The sequence below is a fragment of the Palaemon carinicauda genome, chromosome 1, assembly GCF_036898095.1.
Source record: "Palaemon carinicauda isolate YSFRI2023 chromosome 1, ASM3689809v2, whole genome shotgun sequence".
In the NCBI taxonomy this organism is placed as follows: Eukaryota; Metazoa; Arthropoda; class Malacostraca; order Decapoda; family Palaemonidae; genus Palaemon; species Palaemon carinicauda.
The window spans coordinates 120,051,054-120,074,052 of record NC_090725.1 but is presented as its reverse complement, the minus strand read 5'-3'; the positions used below and the strand labels follow the sequence as shown (position 1 = coordinate 120,074,052).

At 47.8% G+C, this 22,999-nt stretch overlaps 1 protein-coding gene across 2 annotated transcripts in view; it reads left to right on the top strand.

Annotated features, from left to right (window-relative positions):
• LOC137651290 (THUMP domain-containing protein 1) overlaps positions 1-22,999 on the top strand; it is a 169,790-nt gene that overhangs the window by 606 nt on the left and 146,185 nt on the right. The window contains exon 1 of one of the 2 annotated variants that reach the window (XM_068384569.1): positions 10,151-10,268. The exons of the other annotated variant lie outside the window; for it this stretch is intronic. The gene's annotated coding sequence lies outside the window, so the exon portion shown is untranslated. Of the gene's footprint in view, positions 1-10,150; positions 10,269-22,999 lie in introns of those variants that run through there. 2 annotated transcript variants of the gene reach the window in all.

The window sequence follows — 22,999 nt, the reverse complement described above, 5'->3', positions numbered from 1 at the left end:
TAAGAGCCTTTGTAAATTGACTGACCAAATAGAATGAAAACTCTAGAATGGGGTGTATGTAGGATAGTGGCCACCTGTTTGTATGATTACGGCTTACTTGAAAAACGGGAGTGTAAGGGGGGTCGTACGGGGGCGTTAGCCCCCCCTGTTAGGTAAGTACAGCTTATAGGTTAGGTTAGGGGGGAAAGTTTAAGTTAGTTGACGTCCATTTTTAATCCTCACACGAGGAACTGTCCGCTGATATACGAAAGCTCCCCAGATTGTTCTAAAACCATTTGATATGCACACTCGGAAACTGTAAGGCCCGCTTCACAGGAGCTGCTTGGAAATCAATGTAGCTAAATGAGGCCCTTCACACACTGTGGTTAATAACTGTGCGACAATATAACTGGACGGAAGTGATTTCAGTAATTCTATGCAATTGCTCCGTCAGTAAGTTATCAAATTCAAGTACGTTCACTAAAAAGAGGGAAGTCAAAGGTTTCGTTTCATATATAAATCTAAGCTGAGCTAGGTCTAGAACTGGTTTAAAAATCAAAATTGATCCAAGTCCCTCGACTTCTTAACACACTCGAATTCTTCTTCAGACTGAGCTCTCGTTTGTTAGTTTGTACGTTCAAAACAGAATGTCATTATTACATCATCGACTGTATTCTACATAGCAAAACGTTACCCAAACGTCATAGTTTTTAACCAAAGATGATTATCCACATTTTACTGGGGACTAGCATTTTAACAAAACTAGAATCACGTGACGTTTTGCCAGGAAACTAACACTTTTCAATACTTTTCACACAATTACCACGGCTAATTTTTCAGTCTTTTGAGAGCCAAGGAGGTGTGTGAACATTCAACTTCTGGTGCAGTTTATCATTTACCATCTACTTTGACATAAATTTCTGTGGATTTTCTCCCAAGTTCTTGTCTCAATTGTTATTTAAGTTATAAAGATTTTGTTTTGCATTATTGTGGTAACATCAAAAGACTAATAAAGTACTGCCAAGATCACAGTGTAATTAAAAGTGAAAGTGACACTATTTGCCCCACCTCTGCTTCTAAGTGCCGACTTGATATTAGCAAAAAAGCATTTCGGTGTGACAGAAGACATTTATTGAAAAACAAGAAGCGAAAAAAAAGTGTAGTTTTTACATATCCATTTTTAAGGGAACTTGGTTTGAAAAGTCTCATTTAGATATACAATCTAATTTGTTACTTGTATATAAGTATAGTGGTGTTAAATTTAGTTATAAATTTGTTGAAAATTAATTAAGAATTTCTCACAAAACTATAAATGATTGGTGCCCTTTCATTTGTGAGGTTATTGTGCATTGGGTATGGAATCGGAAAGGTGCAGCTCACCTTTACCCTCCAACCTTAGTGCACAAAGGGTTTTAGTCTGTCTTATATTTAATATGGCTGTGTAAAGTCCTGCTAGGTAAGGATACAGCTACTAGTTTAGATTAGGTTATGTTAGGTGCTTTGTTTAGTTTAGCTGGTGGCCTCGTTTATTGGTAATTCTACATAGGCCATTATTCGTATGTTAAAATGGATTCTCTAATTCATTCCTCACCCAAATATTCTGGTTTCCCACTGGGAGTCCCCCAAGATTGGAAAAGTTTACAAATAGGGTAAGGATACTGTTCCTCCTCAAAAAAAAAAGGTCAGCTTTAGATAAATCAGTAAGTAATTCATCAGGAAAATAAATATACAAATTATTAGTGTCGGAGCTATTGTATAGAACTAGCGTGATTTCCAAACCGCATGCGCTGCTACGGTTTAGAATACTTAAAAGTTTATGGCACCCTTCAGAAGACAGGTTTTCTCCTGTGTAGTAACAGTGGTTCAGCTGTTGCAATACAGAGGGTAGTAGGCATTCCTCTTCTGCTGCCATTTTTCAGTGACTAATATTAATTGCCTTATTACTATTATTATTATTATTATTATTATTATTATTGTTATTATTATTATTGTTATTGTTATTATTATTATTGTTATTGTTATTATTAATATTATTATAATACACTGTACTAAAGGTACACTAAACAAAATAAGATCATGATTATACAAGTGATTGTTTTCTTTTTCTTATATGTTACGCAAGATAAACTCTCCCCCCGGGGGAGGCCTTGTCACTAACTTCCGTGTTTTGAATATAAAACTTACCCGCTGGTTATATAAGAATGGCTAAAGTCTCCAGACGCCCCGGCAGAAATTTCAAAATCTCGCGCAGCTATCGCAGATATGCCAGGTGTACACCAGCGCCCTCACGGTACAATAGGTAGAGCTATACCCACAAGCCTCAGATCTTTTTCTGCCGTCATAGCCGGCTGTCATATTGGAAATTCTCTCTCGCTTTATTACTCGGTTTGGACGTTATTGGACGTGTTGAGTTATTGTTGCTCCAGGTGCTATATAAGATATTAATCTTAACTAGAAAGATATTATATTCTCGGACCAAGGCCTGCTGGGCTAACTCTTGGTTGGGAGAACTAGAATTAAAACCTCTAAGCATTGAGGTCTGAATTCAGAATCCTAAGGAGTGGATTCCTAAGAATCAAGATTTCTTTTCCTAGAATAGAGATTGTAAGAGGAAGAGAATAACTTTCAGAAACTCATAAAAATTTTTCTGAAGAGTTTCTCTTTTATTTTTTACCTGCTGCTCCCCGTTCCGACTTCTGAATTTTCGATAGTTGAGTTGATGGTGTCTCTACTTATTTTATTTTTATTACTAGCCAGGCTACAACCCCAGTTGGGAAAGCAAGATGCTTTAACCCAAAGGGCTCCTTTAGGGAAAGATGGCCAGTAAATTAATAGAAAAATAAATAAATAAATTAACATTAAATCATTCTCAGAAAAATAAACGATCCTTACTGTAGAGGTTGATGCAGCGCCTGCAGCTGCAACAGCAGGAAGGTCATTAAGGCCTTTATGAGAATAGAACGTAAAAGTATATCTCCCACCACGGGCAGATCTTTTATATTTTAAACCACTCTTGTTAGTGACTCGTAAACATAGCACAGTGCACTGGAGGAGGTGTTTGTTCGTGTTCACCTTGTCCCTAGTCCTATACCTCTTCCTTACGTTCCAACTCCTGGGAGAAGGAAGGTCGGTAGGCTGAGGTACTTCTCGGACCTTGTGCATTAAACGTATGTTCCGCCGAGCGATACTGTTGATGCAGTCCAAGACGTTCCCTCTCCACTTTGGATTGGTGAAGTAAAGCTTTTTTTCGCCTACGATTGTCGAACTATGACATCACAACCATGTGACATAGTATCTTGAAAAGAGCAAAGTTGGAATGTCTTGAAGCGATCAATTCGTCATCGCTATGGTATCATGGATCTTGTAACTTTTTTCTGCGTATTTGGACGCAGTTCCCTGACGAGAATGACGTTCTACGTTTTCCCTGTCTACCAGACTAGGAAGTTACTCGTCATGTATGCACACAAATAGAACTTACCCTCGCAGCAGACGTGTTGTGATGCTTAAACGGGAAGCAATCGAGTGTGTTTTTTCTTCCACGAGAGAGGTGGAAGTCAGACAAGTCGCATACAATCCGCAGAGGAGCCTCGCCATCATTCTCCGACTCTCCCAGCTACAACCCTGGACCTCTCTGCGGATCGTTCGCGATCCCCTTTGGTGGAAGGTTGTCCTAACAAAGGACACGTCGACCTTCCACCCGTCAGACCTGCTAACCTGCCGTCGCCGTTCCTGGCTGCTGATGCGCTGTGGGCACCGACACATCCTGTTGTGAGACAGGCAACGGTCCCTTCGGGGCAACAAGGGCGTATGCGCAAGTTGGCGCATAAGTCCCTTATGCGCCAGCGCTCATCTGTGCGCCAAAGCTCTCCTGCGCGCAAGCGCTCATCTACTGCTGACGATGCTCGTGCTGAAGCGCGCTCGCGCTCACCTGTGCGCCAGTGCTCTCCTGATTGCCAGTGCTCTCCTGATTGCCAGTGCGCTACTGCGCGCCTTCAACCTTCTGAGCGCCATGCGCGCCATCGTTCTCCTGCATGCCAGCGCTCACCAACGCGCCAACGATCTCCTGCGCGCCCACGATCTTCTGATCTGTTGCGCAGTAGGGAAGTTGAATAATTTACCTGCTCGTCAGCGCTCGCCAACGCGCCAGCGCTCGCCAACGCGCCAGCGCTCGCCAACGCGCCAGCGCTCGCCAACGCGCCAGCGCTCTCTAACTCGCCAACGCGCCGTCGATCTCCACCTGCGCGCCATCCCTCGCCAGCACGCCTTCGCGCGCAGTCTCCCACTCGTGCCCGCGAGGATGCGCACGTGTCCCCTGCGCGCCCATGCCCATCACCCCAGCCTGATGTGTATACTCATGCGCGCCCGCGCACAAGAGATGTCTCTCCTGCGCGCGCGCGCCCAACGGTATCATCGCCCGCACGAGCTCTTCAGCCTGACCCTGCGCGCGTGCGAGTGCGCACCCTCTGCTGTCTCCGGCTCGCTCTCCTACGCGCCATCGCTCGCCCGTGCACCCTCCCCATCGCCCTCGCGCGCGCGCCATCAGTGTCCCGCGCGCACCCTCGCCATCGCCCTCGCGCGCGCGGCGACAGTCTCCCGCGCGCACCCTCGCCCTCGAGGGCGCGCGCCAACAGTGTCCTGTGCGCGACCCAGGGTACTGTATTTCCCATCGCACAAGCACCAGCGTGCTCCCCAAGGCAATCACCCCCCCTCCCCCCGACGCGCGAGGGTGCAGGACAACGCGCAGCATGGTCGTCATTGTCGCACCCCCCCCCCCCCCCCGCGCAAGCGCAAAACAGCGCACTCGCCGGCAGGGGGGAAGGTTCCAGAAAGGTCCAGGGACATTACTTCTCCATCATCCTCTTCTTTTCAGGCGAATCCCCCTTTGGTAACTCCTCCCAGGGATCGGTCGATCCCTTTCCCTCCAGAGGGAGTATCTAACAGTGCAGCTGTCAGCCAGCAGCCTTGGTTTGGGACATTGGTCAGAGCGGTCATGCAGGTATTCAAGCCTGTTCTCTCTGACCTGGGCCACAAATCGTTGGCAGCTTCTACTCCCCTGAAGAGGAAAAGAGGAGCTTCAAACGTGGTAACTTCTCTGAGGGCAAAGCTGACTCCTCGTAAGTCCTTGAGGCAGGCCTCCTCACCCCCCCAGACGTTTTCTCCCTCCCCTTTGGACGAAGACTTCCCGTCCTCAGGGAAGTCAGTGAGGTGAGGCGTTCCCCCATCGCACCAATGAGGGAAACCCCACCTCGCGCTGGAAAGTCTTCTCGGGTAGGGGTGGAGAAGAGCCTACCACCGTTGTTGTTGGAGTCTTGCATCGCTCCCAGGAGGGAGTCGAAGGACTCCAAGTCTGTACCAAAGTCTTCATCAAGGCTTAGACCGGAGCCAGCCAGTCACTCGGAGAACGTCCGCGAGTCCCCTCAAGAAGAGCCTTTGGGGACAGTAGACTTCGCTGATAGTCCTTCAGGAGTCAGAACACGCATTCTGGCAGGTTCTGACCCTCATGAGGAATCTCAATGGGTTTGCTGACCCAGAGATTCCTCCTCGTGAGGGCAAAGACACGGTCTTGGACCGAGTCTTTGGGACTCAAAAACCGTCGAAGGCCAGTGCGGCTTTGCCCTGGTCTCAAGGGGTCAAGAGTGCCAGAGACAAGATGAAGTCCAGCTCTCCGAGCTTGCCTCCTCCAGCCGATCCAGCGCCGGCAGCAAGCTCCTCCCACCACCTCGTGTCCAACAGAGGAGGTACTTCGACATCGTAGAGGAGACTTGTTTGGCTCTTCCCCTTCACCATTCGTTGGAAGAGCTTACCAGGGGAGTCCCTCTTGAGAGACTCTCCAACCTGCAGGTCTCTTTCTCGGCAACCTTTTTACTCTCGGGGCACTCGCACGATCGAGTTTCTAGCCCACCAAGTCTCGAACTTGTGGGCTAACACCATCTTGAAACGTCGAGATGCGGTGTCTGAGAGGTTCCATCAAAAGGTCCCTAATACTGAGATCAGCAGGCTCAGGCATTCTTCCGTTATGGGAAAGAACTTGTTTGAGCCTAGGGACGTGGAGCAGGCCGCTGAGAGGTGGAGGAAGTCCAACCAGGACTCTCTCCTACATAGGGATCTGACATCGAAGCCCTATAAACATCCAGTACCCCAGCAGCCACGCCCTACCAAGACCACGAAACCGGCAGCGGCAGCGAAGACGGTGTCTAAGCCCTTTCCTGTCAAGGACAAGAAAGGCAAAAAGTCCTCCAGGGGAGGAAAGAATCCTAGAGGGAGGGGCCGAGGCTGCAAATGCTAGGATTGGCAGTCCCCCTGCATGTCCACCAGTGGGGGGATGCCTACAAAGTTGCGCAAACAGGTGGCAGCAACTCGGGGCCGATTCCTGGACGATTTCTGTAATCAGTCAGGGATATCGCGTCCCGTTCACAACATCTCTACCTCCCCTGACAGTGGATCCAGTGTCGTTGAGCTCCCTTGCCATGGGATCAGCAAGGGGGCAAGCCCTTCGGGCAGAAGTCCAGACCATGTTGAAGAAGGGCCCTCTCTAAGAGGTCTTCGACGGGTCTCGACTCTTTCTTGTAAAGAAGGCGTCTGGATGCTGGAGACCAGTCATCGACCTCTCGGCTCTGAATAAGTTTGACAAGCAAACTCCATTCGGCATGGAGACCGCAGACACGGTCAGACTTGCAGTGAGACCGCAAGACTTCATGTGTACACTGGATCTGAAGGACGCGTACTTCCAGATCCCAGTCCATCCGTCTTCAAGGAAGTATTTAAGATTCACCCTAGACAACAAGGTTTACCAGTTCAAGGTGCTGTGTTTCGGTCTCTCCACAGCACCACAGGTTTTCACAGAGTGTTCACCCTAATATCGTCGTGGGCACACAGGATCGGCATCCGTCTCCTCCGTTATCTGGACAACTGGCTGATCCTAGCAGACTCGGAGTCAGCCCTTCTTCGACACCGAGACAAACTTCTGGAACTTTGCCAAGGTCTGGGGATCATGGTAAATCTCGAGAATTCCCCTCTACTTTCCACTCAAAGACTGGTATACCTAGGCATGATCATAGACACCAATCTCCACAAAGCCTTCCCATCAGACGACAGGATAGCAAGGCTGAGGAGGGTCGCAAGCCCTTTCCTCAGACAAGAAGAACTTCCAGCCCAATCGTGGTTACATCTCCTCGGTCACCTATCATCTTTGGCTCGTCTAGTTCCCAACGGTCACCTCAGAATGAGTTCCCTCCAGTGGCGACTCAAGTCTCGGTGGAATCAGGGTTACGATTCCCCGGACGTCATGACCCCTATGGAACCTACGGAACGGACGGATCTCCAGTGGTGGGTGACAGACGAGAACCTACGAAGAGGAGTGGATCTTCTCGTCCTTCCCCCGGATTTGATGCTGTTTTCGGACGCCTCAAAGAAAGGGTGGGGGGCCCACGTTCTGCAACACAGGACCTCAGGCCTGTGGTCAGAATCAGAAAAGTGCCTCGATATAAATCTGCTATTCCTGGCCCTTCAATAGTTCCAACAATACCTGGCGGGTCACTCTGTGGTGGTGATGAGCGACAACACCACAGTAGTGGCTTACATCAACAAGCAAGGAGGTAACCTTTTCAAAGCAGCTATCCCATCTCGCAGTAGAGATACTGAGATGGACCGAAGTCCACTCGATTCCACTATCGGCACGTTTCATTCCAGGCAAGAGGAATGTGCTCGCCGACAGTCTGAGCAGAGCGTCTCAGATAGTGAGTACCAAGTGGTCTTTGGATCATCTAGTAGCCAACAAAGTCCTGACTTTGTGGGGTTCCCCGACTGTGGATCTGTTCGCGACAGCGTTTAACTTGAAGCTTCCGCTGTACAGCTCCCCAGTCCCGGATCCCAAGGCACTCTGGCAAGATGCTTTCCATCAACGGTGGGACAACATCGACGTGTACGCCTTTCCCCCGTTCTGTCTGATGAGGAGGGTGCTCAACAAGACCAGAATATCGGTCAATCTTTCGATGACCCTTATAGCTCCATTATGGCATCACGCGGAATGGTTTCCGGACCTTCTGCAACTCCTAACGGAATTTCTGAGAGAACTCCCTCCGCGACACGAGCTACTCAGACAACCACATGCCAACATCTTCCACAAAGCCGTAGCTTCGCTTCGGCTTCACGCCTGGAGACTACCCAGCATCTCCTCGCTGAGAGAGGATTTTCGCAACAATTTGCGGTTAGGATGTCTGGACATCTGCGAAAGTCATCCGCATCTGTCTACCAGGCAAAGTGGAAATTCTTCTGTGGTTGGTGTCGTGGAAGGGGTATCTCTCCACTCGAGGCCACTATTCCAGCATTAGCAGAGTTTTTCGTGTATTTGCTGGAAGAAATGCGCCTTTCAGTCTCAGCGGTGAAAGGCTATCGCTCAGCCTTAAGTCTAGCCTTCAGGCTCAAAGGAGTGGACATTTCTTCCTCGCTGGAACTTTCCCTACTCATACGAAGTTATGAACTTACCTGCCCTCAGTCGGAAGTGAGACCTCCTCCATGGAACGTGGTTCGAGTTCTCAGGTCTCTTAAGAGACCTCCCTAAGAACCATTACGCCAGGCTTCAGATCGCCACCTAACTTGGAAGACGGTGTTCCTACTAGCTTTGGCCACGGCCAAGCGAGTCAGTGAACTTCATGGTCTCTCATATGACATTGCCCATTCAAGGGGATGGCGGGAGGTAACGTTCAAATTCGTCCCTCAGTTTATTGCTAAGACTCAGAATCCGGGGGTGCCAGACCCTCGGTTCGACTCCTTCCAGATTTCGAGTCTTCGTTCTGTAACAGATGACCCAGACCATCGCCTACTGTGCCCAGTGAGGAGTCTGAGGCTATATCTCAAAAGAACGGCTGCAGTCCGTCCCCAGGTGCAGGCATTGTTTGTGAGCACTGGGAGGACTAAGAGGAGGGTCACCAAGAACACCATCTCGGCATGGATTCGTAGGGGGATTCATCTGTCCCTGAATCCAGACTCTCCTCCGTCACGTCGCCCTAGAGCACATGACGTCATGGGCGTAGCTACGTCCCTGGCCTTCAAGAAAAATTTCTCAGTGACGCAGGTCCTCCAAGCTGGGGTGTGGAAGTGTCAGACGACCTTCACAGCCCACTACCTGCAAGACGTGACCCACAGGAGGTACGATACGTTTTCTATCGGCTCTGTGGTGGCTGCACAACAGCTGGTTTAAACCTCAGGCTCCTTAATGGACAAGTAGCTGAAGGTTGAGGGCGTTGTTACCCGGTCTTAGTCTGCATGAATGAAAAGGTACGTGTGGCCCTTATTCTTTTCTTCATCCTCCCCTCTCTTGGGGAAAGCAGCATCCTGGGTTCTCTGCACAGCTGACCTCAAACCATTGCAGGTAAACCATGTTTCCTTGTGTTCCTAGTATTAAGTTAATACTGTCACGTCCCCATACCCTTATGAGGTGGTATTGGGAGAGTCCTAGCCTAAAGTTTCCATCTAAAGGACTACGGGTCAACTTCCTAGGACGAGTCACACTTTATACCTTCACACATAGCTTACGTAGGCCGCAGCCCTTGCGTAGCAAGTTTCTAGCGAGGTGCAGGGACTCCTTATTGTTGAGTGCAGACACACTCAGATACTGAGTCCCCGGGCAAAGCCAAAAGCCAGTACTGGCCGGGACGTTCCACCCTTCCTAATGGGTGAGTCACCCCTATTAAATAGCGTGGTTTGTATATCAGTTACGGAACAAATGACAAATTCGTAGATAATTTGTATTTTTCCTAATTATACAAACCTTAGCTATTTAATCAAACTTGCCCGCCAGCCCTATCCCCCGTGAAGTCCTACCTCTAAGCAAAGTGAGCTCAAGCACAGGTGTGTGTGAGGGCGGAGGTGGTAGCAAACTACCCTCCCTACCCCCCGCTAACTAGCGGTGGGGTAGTAAACCCTTGTTAAAATTCTAATGGCTCGTGTTTTCAGCTACACTGAAAGTAATAACCCCTATTAAATAGCCAAGGTTTGTATAGTTAGGAAAAATACAAATTATCTATGAATTTGTCATATTTAAAAATGATATTTTCATAATAAAATAAATTTTTGAATATACTTACCCGTTGGTTATGTAAGTTAAAAACCCACCCTCCTCCCCTCTAGAGACCATGAGGCATGGAAGATCTGAGGCTTGTGGGTATAGTTCTACCTGTTGTACCGCGAGGGCGCTGGTGTACACCTGGCATATCTGCGATAGCTGCGTGAGATTTTGAAATTTCTGCCAGGGCGTCAGAAGACTTTAGCCATTCTTATATAACCAGCGGGTAAGTATATTCAAAAATTTATTCTATCATGAAAATATCATTTTCAGATTTGGTCCTCCTTGGGGCTCACGGGTTCGCCCTCCAAGGAGGAGATCCCCTGACACTTGTCGACGTTGTTGCGTCAGAGGTGTCTCCTGCGACATCACCCATCTCCTCTGCCACTCCAAACTCTACTGTATCTGCCGACTTAGTTTCCCCCGTTCCTGACCATCCTTCGAGGGGGAAACTAAGTTCATCATCGGTCTCTCCTGCTAGTGTTTCTTCCCCCTCGGGGGAGTTCACTTACAGAGACTCCTCTTCGGAGGACTGCTGATGACGGTCAGCTTGCTGATCTAACGCCCCCAGAGGGCGCATCCGTCTGAAGGCTCGCCTTCCTCTTCGCCTTAGAGGCCTTCCTTCACCTGCGGTGAAGAGGCGCCTCTTTGGTTCAACGTCTTCAATGCAGTCCCCCGCAGAGGAGCCTCTAGACCGATCATCCAACACTGCACCTGCAACTAGTCATGTGACTTCGGTCCTGGATCTCTCTGCAAATCGTTCGCGATCTCCTTCGGTGGATGGTTATCCTTTTAAAGGACACGTCAACCATCCATCCAACAGACCTGCCGAACTTCCATCGCCGTTCCTATATGAGCCTAATAAAGCTCCACCAAAGTGCGCTATTGCGCGCCATCACTCTCGCCCTGCGCACAACGCGCCCATGCGCCCTGACCAGCGCTCACCAGCAGCTCGTCAGTCACCAACACTTCGGCGCACCACCTATCCTGCTTGCCCTTACAAAGGGCAGCAACCTCACGCGCTTGCGCGCCAACATGCGCCTACGTGCCATCAAGATCCTCAACGCTCTCCTGCGCGCCATGCGCACACGCGCCCACAATCACCTGCGTACCCTGCGCAAACACGCTCTCCTGCACCTATGCGTCCTGCGCTCATGCGCCCGCTCACACAATCTCCTACGCGCCAGCGCCCACCTGTGTGCCAACGTTCTCCTGCGCAACAGCGCTCTCCCGCGCGCCAACATGTGCGCCCCACAACATCTGCGCATCCGCGCTCTCCTGTGCGCCAACCAACGCACCAGCCAAAACCTGCGTGCACGTTCGTAGGTGAGGCAACAGCCTTGTTGCCCTCACCTGCGCGGCAATTTTTATCTGCGCGCCAGCGCTCACCTGCAGGCCATCTTTCTCCTGCGCGCACACAGAGATACAGTGAACCCTCGCTACTTCGCGGTTCGACAATCGCGGATTCACCACTTCGCGGGGTTTTCCCATAACCCATATATATATACATATCGCGGATTTTCCGGAAAATTCGAAAATACCGCGAAATCTGAAGATAACCAAATACGATATTTTGTTACCTGTAATTCCATTAATACTGTAATTAGTAATATCTGCTCTTACTGATTGTTCATTGCATTACATATGATATATAATTCAGCACAGAAAGAAATAAAACACGAAAAGAGAATGTGATCATACGATAATTCAGTACGTAGTAAAATTAAATCGAACATGAAACGCAAATCAGATGCAGTCATACCATATTAGAATGGTGTGTACTGTAATGGATGTGCTTCTTTTCCATGAATCTTTTGTATGTATACGTACGTAGTACAGTACTGCATCCAATAATATTCTTTGTTGCAAAAATCACATTTCGAATAAGTACTGTAAGCGTACGAGAGAGAGAGAGAGAGAGAGAGAGAGAGAGAGAGAGGCGTAAAATAGCGTACGACGTAAATTTTTATTATTATTGTTATTATTATTATTATTGTTGTTGTTGTTAATAAAATTATTATTGTTATTATTATTAATCATTATTATTATTATTATTACTGTACTGTACAGTATTATTATCATTATTTATTATTATTACGGTACCCTTGTACTTAATCTACGTACGTTCAGTATGCGCGGGGCATCTTCTATGAGTAACCAACGCACCATGTACTGTAAGACGGGTTGTGATTGGTTCAAGCGCTGACAGATGACGAATCAAAACTCAAGTTTTGTTATCTAGCCTGTGATTGGTGTTTTGCCCGCATCTTCAACTTCCAGCATCACAGTTCTCGCGGGTCTGCATCGTTCACTTTCTCTTTCCGCGTATTGCTGAGTAGACGTTCTTAACTTTGTGAAGTTTAATCTGTGCTGTGTGCGACTGTTTTAAGTTGAACTTTTTGTTGAACTTTCTGTTACAATGGCTCCCAAGCGTTCTGCTTCTAGTAAGGCTGGTAGTGAGCCTAAACGCCACCGAAGAATGATGACGATAGCTGAGAAGGTTACGCTTCTCGACATGTTAAAAGATGGTAGAAGTTACGCGGCCGCCGGCCGCCATTTTGGCATCAACGAATCCACCGTTCGCTACATCAGGAAGGACGAGGCGAACATTAGAAAGACTGCTGCAATCACCTTTAGCAGATCAGCGAAGCGAGTCGTTACAACGCGTAATAAAACGATCGTACGCATGGAAGGTGCTTTAGCTGTGTGGATTGCCGACTGTCGGAAGAAGAACATAGCGTTGGATACGAACACCATCCGAACAAAGGCTTTGAGCTTGTATGAGAATTTTGCGGCAAAGGAACCTCATGACGACGATGGCGACCATGCTGAAGAAGATGATGATGTAGATGATCCTCAACCAGGGACCTCCACTGATTCCCAGCGTCAGAAACAACGTTTTTCCGCCAGCAAAGGATGGTTCGCGAAGTTTCAGAAACGCTTCGCCCTGAAAAGCGTTTCCCTGCATGGGGAGTCTGCTTCCGCTGACACTGCCGCTGCTGAAACTTACGTGAACCAGACTTTCAAGAACATTATCGCTGAAGGTGGATACAAGCCGGAACAAGTGTTTAATATGGATGAAACCGGCTTGTTTTGGAAGAGAATGCCGTCGCGAACTTTCCTGTTCAAAGAGGAAGCCAAAGCCTCTGGCTTTAAGGCATTCAAGGATCGCGTTACCCTCGTGATGTGTGGCAATGCTGCTGGATTTTTGTTAAAGCCGGGGCTTATTTATAAGTCGAAAAATCCTCGCGCTTTGAAAAACAAAAATAAGAATCTCCTTCCCGTGTACTGGATGCATAATCAAAAAGCATGGATTACGAAGATGCTGACCTCCAACTGGTTCCACCAGTGTTTCATCCCGCAAGTCCATGAATATCTCTTAGAGAAGGGCTTGCCATTCAAGATCCTTCTCCTTATGGATAACGCTGGTGGACACGCAACTGACCTGTCGCGTGAGGGCGTTCAGGTTGAGTTCCTGCCACCCAACACCACGTCATTAATTCAACCAATGGACCAGGGGGTTATCAGGGCGTTCAAGGCCCTCTACACGAAGAATACCTTGGCGGACCTCGTTGCGTGTGTGGATGCTGCCCAAGATGACGAGGATGAAGACTTCAACTTGAAGGCGTACTGGCGGCAGTACACCATAGCCACGTGCCTGCAGAATATTCAAAAGGCACTTCAAGAGATGAAACCTGCAACCGTAAATGCGAGCTGGAAGAAGCTGTGGCCCGATATTGTTTACGACGACAAGGGATTTACTCCGTCGGAAATCCAACACTCTGCAATACGGAAATCTGTGCAGTTGGCTGCCATAATTGGGGGTGACGGGTTTGGCGACATGACGACTGAAGACGTCGACGAGTTGTTGGACTGCCATTCCCAGCCCCTAACTGACGCAGACCTCGAAGACCTGACGAAATCGGCAAGTGAGGAAGAGAGTGAGGGTACCCAGGAAGAGACCCAAGAAAATGTAGAAGAAACGGGCTTAACATTAGAACGGCTCGCCAAGTTCTGCAACCATATGAAGGAGGCGAAAGAAATGTTGCAAGAGTGGGACGAGGATATGGTTCGCTCGATGCAATTCTGCAACAAGGTCGATGACATCACGACTCCCTACAGGATGCTCTTGGATCGAAAAAAGAAGCAGCGGCAACAACTTCCGATCACAATGTTTTTTCAGCCTCGCAAAAAAGAGCCAGTTCCTCCTGCTAGTACGCCTTCGGAAGAAATTGAAGAAGTTGAAGAGGTGTCCCAGGAAAAGACACCTCCGTCTGAAGAGACGTAAAATACTATCATTGACTGCACAGTAGAACACATCATCAGCTTCATCATCATCATTTCTACTGTGCAGCAAATTCATCGCCATCGTCATTCAAGTTTTTCTTGAACTTCTTTCGTGGTGAGTACAGTAACAATCTTTATTTTTTACTTTAACCTGTTTTATAGTTTAGTAATGTACGTACTGTATGCATTAAGTTAAAGGGAAGGTTTTAAAAGTCTACATGTTGTAACCTATCATATTTTTTTTGTTTAAAATTTACATTTACGTACGTAAAACAATCTCTCTCTCTCTCTCTCTCTCTCTCTCTCTCTCTCTCTCTCTCTCTCTCTCTCTCTCTCTCTCTCTCTCTCTCTCTCTCTCTCTCTCTCTCTCTCTCTCTCAAATTGTTTTCCTGCTTTGCTACGTACAAGTACTGTATAATTTATATTTGTAAGGTAACATATTTTGTAAATGCTTTGTACTGTAAATACTGTATGTACTGTATCATTATTTATCACTATCATCATGCGTGTTAAATGCCTTGTTTGTTCTGAGCGTGGTTGTTTACTGAGCGTACACGCCGTCGTTTCAGGCGGCGTCATAAAGAAAAAGATTTCATTTGGAAGTCCTAAGAAAAATACGTAAACTAAAACATTGGTAATAAAAAAATCAACATACAGTACTGTATAATCAATATAATCGATGCAAAAACTAACCATACGTACATATATGTGTACACTAAATGAGTTTGTTTCTTCATTATGATCAGAGATGAACGTAAACAAAACATTGGTTGCCATTTTTTATCGTGCTTTTTAGGTGTTTAGGAAACACATGATATAAAATCGCCTTTAATATTTGTGCCTGTTTTAGTTTAGGGTGCTGTAGTACATGCATTAAGTGTTCTGTACATTACAGGGTGTAAAGGGTGGTTTGTTAACAGTACTACGTACAAGGGAAGGTTTTAAAAGTCCGAATATACATGTTAAATAAATAGGTAAATATGCTGTCACTACTTCGCGGATTTTCACCTATCGCGCCCGCGTCTGGAACCTATCTACCGCGATAAACGAGGGTTCACTGTATACGCGCACCCTCTCTCTTCTACAGATTTGCGCCAACACTCTCCCGCGCGCCTGTGCGCCCATCATGATTCTCCTGCGCGCGCGCTCTTTCTTCTATGGAAGCGCGCCAACACTCTCCCGCGTCCTCATCATATTCTCTCTCGCGTGAGCACCATTATTCTCCCTCGCGCGAGCGCCAATAATCTCCCTCGCGCGAGCGCCAATAATCTCCCTCGCGCGAGCGCCAATAATCTCCCTCGCGCGAGCGCCAATAATCTCCCTCGCGCGAGCGCCAATATTCTCCTGCGCGCGAGCATGCGCACCAACAGGAATACCATATGGCAAAGTTGCCTCATTACCCTCTCCGCAAGCGCATACCACCGCGCATTGTGGGAGAAGGGGAACATGCATATGGGTTCAGGATCCCTAATCTACATTTTTAAATATTAAACTTAGCCGGTGAATATATAATAGCTGACGTCTCGGACGGCTCGACAGAAACACAAAAACTCGCGAGCGATCGCCATGAAGGTTGCGGGTGTGCCCACCAGCGCCGACTATCGGCCAGATACCGCATATACTTGTAAACAGCTCCAGTTCTTCTCTGTCGGTCTTGTCGACAAGTTGATTCCGCTCGCTGTTGACCTGGAGTTTTCGTCATTTTTGGTGAAGTACCTGTACTTCATTTTGGTTGTTTTGAGCTTTCGTAGTGACAGGTGTTTTTCTCTTCAATTAAAACTCTTGAACCCTTTTTTGGCTAGTGTTTATTGTTGATGACTTTGGATTTGTTTTGGATTTTCTTTGACTGTTCAATATGGCTGACCCTTCTCCTATCCCTGGACCTAAATTTCGCAAATGTAATGCTAGGGATTGTAACAAACGTCTTCCCAAGGCCTCTCTCGACCCACATACCGTGTGTTCTAATTGCCGGGGTAAAACCTGCCAATTAGGAGATCGGTGTGATGAGTGCGTGGTCTTGTCGGAATTCGACTGGCTAGAGTTTGATAAATATTCTCGTAAGCTGGAGAGAGATAGGGTGAGGAGAAGCTCCTCTAGGTCGTTGGAATTTTCCTCCTCCCATGCCCCTGAACCTAATCCTTCCCCTGTAGTAGTTGTTCCTGAACCCTCTACTAGCACTCATGAACCGTCCATGCGGGATATGTTGCTTGCCATTCAAGCTTTGGGCGAGAGAGTTGAGTCCTTAGCATCGGACAGTAATCAACTCATGTCGGATGTGAATTTATTGAAGTGTCTGAGTGCCAAATCAGAAAATCGTGGGGATAAAGTGATAAGTGCGCAAAGTGTTTTTAGTGTTGCGACCGAGGGTTCGTCTGTTCGTGCTTGTCGTTCCCCTAGTCCGAGACCTCTTTCAGGCTCCCCTGCACCAGGGAGAAGTAATGTCGTAGGACTTAAGGGGACGAGAAGCTTTAACCAACGTACAGACGTTGGATATGCAGACTAAGCTTGCCTCCCTTATGGAGGAGTACTGTATACCATTGAGCAGGTTCACGATGATCCTCGCCGTTACGCTGATCGAGACTCTGGCCGTCAGCCGCCCAAACGAGCTTTTACTCGTCCTTTTGACGTTATGAAACGTGATGTCGGTAGTTTGTCACGTCAGTCACGTGACTTGGATCCTCACTCGCTGCAGTCCCGTGTTGACTTTCAGCCGCTGCCGCAGCCTCGTGTTGACGTTCAGGACGTTCGCCAACCAGCTCAGTTGCCTCGTTTTGACGTTGAGCGTCAAGCACCGCAGTCAAGGGTTGTTTTGACTGCTCAGTCTAGGCAGTCAAGGCAGTCTCGACTTGACGTCGAGCGTCCATCAACTCCTGTTGTTGTTGCTGGTCAGTCCTTTCAGCAGCGACATGACGTCGCTTCCTTGACTGCTACTGCTGCTCCTTTGCTTGTGGACTTTGCCTGTCAAGCATTGCCACCGCGGCAGGTCTCTCCTTTTCTTGAGACTCGACAATTGTCGGACGAGGTTCCGTCAGATGAGGATGTTGCTGATCCTCCGCCTACTGATATTCCTTTGGGTGTTTTATCAGACGGAGAAGAGCCTAAAGCTGCTCAACCCTCTATGGACTTTAAGAAAATCATGATGATTTTTAAGGATCTTTTCCCAGACCATTTTGTAACTTCTGCTCCTCGTTCGCCTCCGTCAGAGTTTGCGCTAGGCCTAGCTACTTCGAAGCCTTCTTTTACTAAGCTAGTGCTCTCTCGCTCTTCTAAGAGGGCTTTACGTTTGCTAGGCGACTGGTTGGTTACCAGGAGGAGTTTGGGGAAGACGGCCTTTGCTTTCCCTCCTTTTAAACTAGCTTCTAGAGCGAGCGTCTGGTATGACACTGGAGAAGTTCTCGGCTTGGGAGTCCCTGCCTCTGCCCAGGGAGACTTCTCAAGCCTCGTAGACTCTCCCCGTCGCCTGGCCATGAGACGCTCTAAAGTTTGTTGGTCCTCCTCGGACCTTGACCATCTCCTTAAAGGGGTTTACAGGGCCTTCGAAGTTTTTAACTTTTTAGATTGGTCTCTAGGAGCATTAAGCAGGAAGATCTCGTCGGCCGACCAGGATGTTTCTGTGCTTATTATGTCTTGCATGGACAAAGCCATCCGTGATGGCTCCAATGAGCTCGCCGCTACCTTTACGGCTGGAGTCCTGAAGAAGAGGGAGACTCTTTGCTCGTTCCTTTCGGCAGGAGTGACTCCCTGTCGGAGCTTCTCTTTGCCCCCTTATCAGCTGCCTTGTTTCCTCAACAGCTGATCAAGGACATTGCGGCTTCGCTGGTGCAGAAGGATACACACGACCTGATGGCGACTTCTGCTCGCAAGGGTGCTCCTTCATCGTCTTATGTCGTGAGACCCAAGATCGATACCCCAGCGACTAGGTTTATCCCGCCCTTTCGTGGCAGAGCCCCCAGCAGGGGAGGCGCTCGTGCCGACGGTAAAAGAGGCAAGAGGAGAGGATCTAAGTCCTCCCGTGGCAGAGTCTGACTGCCCACGTCCTCAGACAGCGGTAGGGGCCAGACTGAACAGCTTCTGGCAGGCCTGGGAGAAGAGGGGTGCAGACCAAGAGTCTGTGTTGTTGCTCAAGGAGGGGTACAAAATACCTTTTGTACGCAGACCTCCTCTAGTAACAGTTCCTTTAGACCTCTCTCCCAGGTATCGAGAGGAGTCAAGGAGACAAGCTCTACATCAGCAGGTTTCTCTGTTGCTAGAGAAGGGAGCGGTGGTGAAAGTCTCGGACCTTCAATCACCGGGATTTTACAACCGTCTCTTCCTAGTCCCAAAGCATACGGGAGGTTGGAGGCCAGTGCTGGACGTCAGTGCGCTCAACGTTTTTGTTGTAAAAACAAAATTTACGATGGAGACCACGAAGTCCGTCCTAGCAGCGGTCAGAGAGGGAGACTGGATGGTCTCTCTCGACCTGCAGGATGCGTACTTCCACATTCCTATACACCCAGATTCTCAACCGTATCTGAGGTTTGTTTACAGGAATGTGGTGTACCAGTTCCGAGCACTGTGCTTCGGCCTCAGCCCTGCTCCTCTCGTGTTTACGAGGCTCATGAGGAATGTGGCAAAATTCCTTCAGTTATCGGGAATTCGAGCCTTCCTGTACCTGGACGACTGGCTTCTCAGAGCATCGTCCCGTCATCGCTGTCTGCAGGACCTTCAATGGACGTTGGGTCTGGCAAAGGAGTTGGGACTGTTGGTGAACTTAAAAAAGTCTCAACTGAATCCCTCCCAGACGATTCTCTATTTGGGGATGGAGATTCGCAGTCTAGTTTTTCGGGCTTTTCCGTCTGCCACCAGGATAGAGCAAGCCCTGCTCAAAGTCCGCCTCATGCTGAAAAAAGACCGTTGCTCAGTAAGAAGTTAGATGAGCCTCTTAGGGACTCTGTCATCCCTGAAGCAATTTATCTCACTAGGGAGACTTCACCTTCGCCCTCTCCAGTTCCATCTAGACTTCCATTGGAACAAGAGCAAGACTTTGGAAGCTGTGTCAATCCCGATCTCCGACCCAGTAAAAACGTGCCTGAACTGGTGGGACAGCAACATAAGTCTGCGAGAGGGTCTGTCCCTGGCGGTCAAGAACCCAAACCACGTGTTGTTCTCAGACGCGTCGGATTTGGGTTGGGGAGCGACTCTGGACGGTCTAGAATGTTCGGGTCTTTGGACGTCGGATCAGAAGAGCATGCACATCAATTGCAAGGAGCTGTTGGCGGTTCACTTGGCCTTGACGAGTTTCGAGAGCATTCTTCGAAACAAAGTGGTAGAAGTCAATTCGGACAACACCACAGCCTTGGCGTACATCTCCAAGCAAGGAGGCACTCACTCCCACACACTGTTCGTCATCGCAAGGGACCTCCTCATCTGGTCAAAAAATCGAGGCATCTCCCTGTTGACAAGATTCATACAGGGGTACTTGAACGTCTTGGTGGACTGTCTCAGTCGGAGAGGTCAGGTGATCCCCACAGAATGGACCCTCCACAAGGACGTGTGCAAGAGTCTTTGGGTGACTTGGGGTCAACCCACCATAGACCTCTTTGCCACCTCGTTGACCAAAAGGCTCCCGGCCTATTGCTCTCCAGTCCCAGATCCAGAGGCGGCCCACATAGATGCGTTTCTACTGGACTGGTCTTACCTGGATGCGTACGCATTCCCGCCGTTCAAGATCATCAACAAGGTACTGCAGAAGTTCGCCTCTCACGAAGGGACAAGGTTGACGTTAGTTGCTCCCCTCTGGCCCGCGAGAGAGTGGTTCACAGAGGTACTTCAATGGCTGGTAGACGTTCCAAGGAGTCTTCCTTTAAGGATGGATCTCTTACGGCAGCCCCACGTAAGGAGTCTTCATCAAAGCCTCCCCGCGCTTCGTCTGACTGCCTTCAGACTATCGAAAGACTCTCAAGAGCTCGAGGTTCTTCGAAGGAGGCAGCCAGAGCGATTGCGAGAGCTAGGAGAGCTTCTACCATCAAGGTCTACCAGTCGAAGTGGGAAGTCTTTAGAGACTGGTGCAAGTCATCATCCATTTCCTCTTCCAGTACCTCTGTAGCCCAAATTGCAGACTTTCTTCTGCATCTGATAAATGTTCGCTCCCTCTCGGCTCCCACTATTAAGGGCTACAGGAGCATGTTGGCTTCTGTGTTCAGACATAGAGGCTTAGATCTATCCAATAATAAAGATCTCCAAGATCTCCTTAAGTCCTTCGAGACCTCTAAGGAGCGTTGTATGGCAACTCCTGGATGGAACTTAGACGTGGTCCTAAGGTTCCTAATGTCCGACAGGTTTGAGCCATTACATTCAGCCTCCCTGAAGGATCTCACCCTCAAGACGCTTTTCTTAGTGTGCTTGGCTTCGGCTAAAAGGGTCAGTGAGATCCATGCCTTTAGTAAAAACATCGGCTTTTCTACAGATAAAGCCACATTTTCGCTTCAGCTTGGTTTCTTGGCCAAAAATGAACTGCCTTCTCGTCCTTGGCCTAAGTCGTTTGATATACCTTGCCTATCAGAGATCGTAGGCAACGAGCTTGAAAGAGTACTGTGCCCAGTTAGAGCTCTTAAGTTTTATTTAGCTCGTACCAAATCCTTACGAGGTGGATCTGAGGCCTTGTGGTGCTCAGTTAAGAAGCCCTCATTGCTTATGTCTAAAAATGCTTTATCGTATTTTATTAGATTTTTAATCCGAGAGGCTCATTCTCACTTAAGTGAAAAAGATCGTTGCTTGCTTAAGGTCAAGACGCACGAAGTAAGAGCGATAGCAACTTCCGTGGCCTTTAAGCAAAACAGATCTCTGCGAAGTATTATGGACGCGACCTTTTGGAGGAGCAAGTCGGTGTTCGCTTCATTTTACTTAAAAGACGTCCAGACTCTTTATGAGGACTGCTACACACTGGGTCCATTCGTTGCAGCGAGTGCAGTAGTGGGTGAGGGTTCTACCACTACATTCCCTTAATTCCAATATCCTTTTAATCTTCTCTTGAAATGTTTTTAATCTTTTTTTGGGTTGTACGGAAGGCTAAGAAGCCTTTCGCATCCTTTTTGATTTGGCGGGTGGTCAAATGTCGTTTCTGGAGAGGGAGGTCTCAACCTTCCGGACTCACCAGTGGTAGCTTATACACCCCCCCCTGGAACCCCCCCAAGCGGCGGCGCGAGCCCTAAACCACGCCCCCTTGGGCGGAGTTACCAGAGACGAGCGGGTTGACTCGGCAATGGAAGTCACATTTCTGAAGTTGACTTCGGCACAGAACGTTCTCCTCTTTTTCCCTCCCGCTGCTCCCAACATTTGCTGATTTTCATTATCCTGCACTCAGCTACCAGAGTAATATCTCAGCCCACGGCTTAATTATGTCTAGGCAAATTCTTACCTCCGCGGAGGTGCATCGGCTTAGCGAAGACTCCAGCGGAGAGGAGAACGTAATCAGTAATGAAAAACGCACACAATCGACTGCAGATAGTGATATGCCTTCTAATTCTGATATCGTAAATATGTTACTACAACAGAATCAAACTCTTATGCAAATCATCCAGAAAAGGTAAGGTTTTAAATTCTGTTTACAACGAAAACGTCATATGGAAAGCAGCTGATTTAGACTAATGACGTCACAAATGCAAATGGCGGCCCCCATACGTAAGCTTGTTATGATTTGAATGCTTAGAGCAGGCACTTCCGAACATAGCGTAAGTAGCTTAAGCAAAGCATGTGCATGATTACTACACGATTAATCGGTATAAACAAACTAAATACTCCAATTTTTATATATTACAAAATTATAATTAAGCACACAAAACAAATTGCTTGCCTGACACATTAAAAGCACGCGCTTAATAGGCAGTAGGCTAGACCACAGGTAAGTTCGAGCTTACATTTCTCGCTTTAAACCTATCGACACTAGCCTAGGCCCTGGGGGGCTATCTGATAAGGGTTACATATGAGGCAGGTCTAGTTTATTAATAATAACAGATTTAAACTTATCATTCACTTAAATATGGCACTGAATTAACCTAAGAGGGCTATTTGAGTCGTGAACCCCATTGCCTGACTTCAGCCTTCTAGGTCCGCTGCTGTCCATATTTACTATACCTGTTGAACAAAATTTCAATTATTCTATGGTAAATAAATCACTGATATTAAACATTCATCTCGGCAGAAGTGGTTCACCTGCTAAGAAGAATGAGGCTCCCCCTCCTACTAAGCGCTCAAGACGATCACCTGAATTACCTGAAAGTGCAAATTTAGACCTCTTTTCCTTTTATAATAATGGAGACGAAAGTGATTACGAAGATTTCAACCTTCTTACATTCAATAAACCCATTCCTTCATATATTTCCACCAATTTCAAAGCTGAACCATCTTTTCATAGAGAAGGGAAAATTCAATTGAATAATTCACTAGTAGCATTAACTTTCAGTGAAGGCCATAGTGATAACCGGGATAAATTCTTTGTTAGTAGTCAAAATAAGGAGTTCTCAGACTTTTTTAAATTAATTAATACTCCAAAGTTGAATTTCTGGCCTGAAGGTAAGGTATTTGATGACAGTTATAAGAGAAAATTTTTTTATGACATTGAAAATATTAAAATGAGTATTTCTGCCTTTCAAGGGCATGCAGCACTGGCACACATTGTATACCCTTCCAAAG